The sequence below is a fragment of the Physeter macrocephalus genome, chromosome 21 (genome assembly GCF_002837175.3).
Source record: "Physeter macrocephalus isolate SW-GA chromosome 21, ASM283717v5, whole genome shotgun sequence".
Lineage (NCBI taxonomy): Eukaryota > Metazoa > Chordata > Mammalia > Artiodactyla > Physeteridae > Physeter > Physeter macrocephalus.
In genome coordinates, this window is record NC_041234.1 from 79,621,946 (window position 1) to 79,622,848 (window position 903).

Consider the following 903-nt stretch of genomic DNA (forward strand, 5'->3'; position numbering starts at 1 on the left):
CTTGAAAACCCAGTACTTCATCATGATTGTGCAGTGTTTCATTTGAACATGTAAAATAAGTTGTAAATGCCCCTGTGGACTAGGAGGTAGAAGCCGGTAAAGGATGTCTCTCTCAGGCAAACAATGAGACGAAAGACATATAAACTACAAAATTCAAAAATATTTGGGGGTCATTCTGTGGAGAGACCAGAAACCAAATATTCCAGCTTGGACAGAGCACCACTGGCTGAAGAGTAAAATGGGGGGCAGGACAGGACACTGGAGAGAGTTCACGCACAATTGCAAGTAAGAAGGGGGCCAGTCTTGCCCCCAGCGATCTCTTTGAGATCTCTAGAAATAGGATTTAGGCAAATCAAGCCCCTCATGAAGGTCATTACTTACTACTATTCGGGAAAGGTGAAACTTAAAAGGGTTTGAAAAAAGGAGCGCTTGCTGCACAACTTGCCCTTAAAATCTACCATGAAATCAAGTGCATACCTTCCTCTGTGTAGGAGCTACCAATTGTTGTACACACTGGGAAGAAAATATTTCAGAACTCCAACCTCTTGGTAGAGCCAGGTGCCTTTTCTGAGAAACAAGTGTGGACCACCTTGAAAAGAGCTGACTACAGAAAATCACTTAATGTCTAGCATGGTAATGGCTGCTGCATCAAAATGCCAGTTTCTCTCCACATGAAACAGAGATGCATTACCTAGGTTATTTTAGCGTGCTGGTCTCAAGGCTATGGTCTCTGTAGAAACATTCTAAGAGATCTGATACACCAGGACACTGCTGTTGTGCTTTGCGTGTTTTGCATTTGTGGATTCAGAAATGACATAGGATCATTTTTGTGACCTACTACAAATCCAGCATACTAGAGCTGGAGAGTGAAGACTGGGCGTGCAAGGGTGAGCAGCACATGGG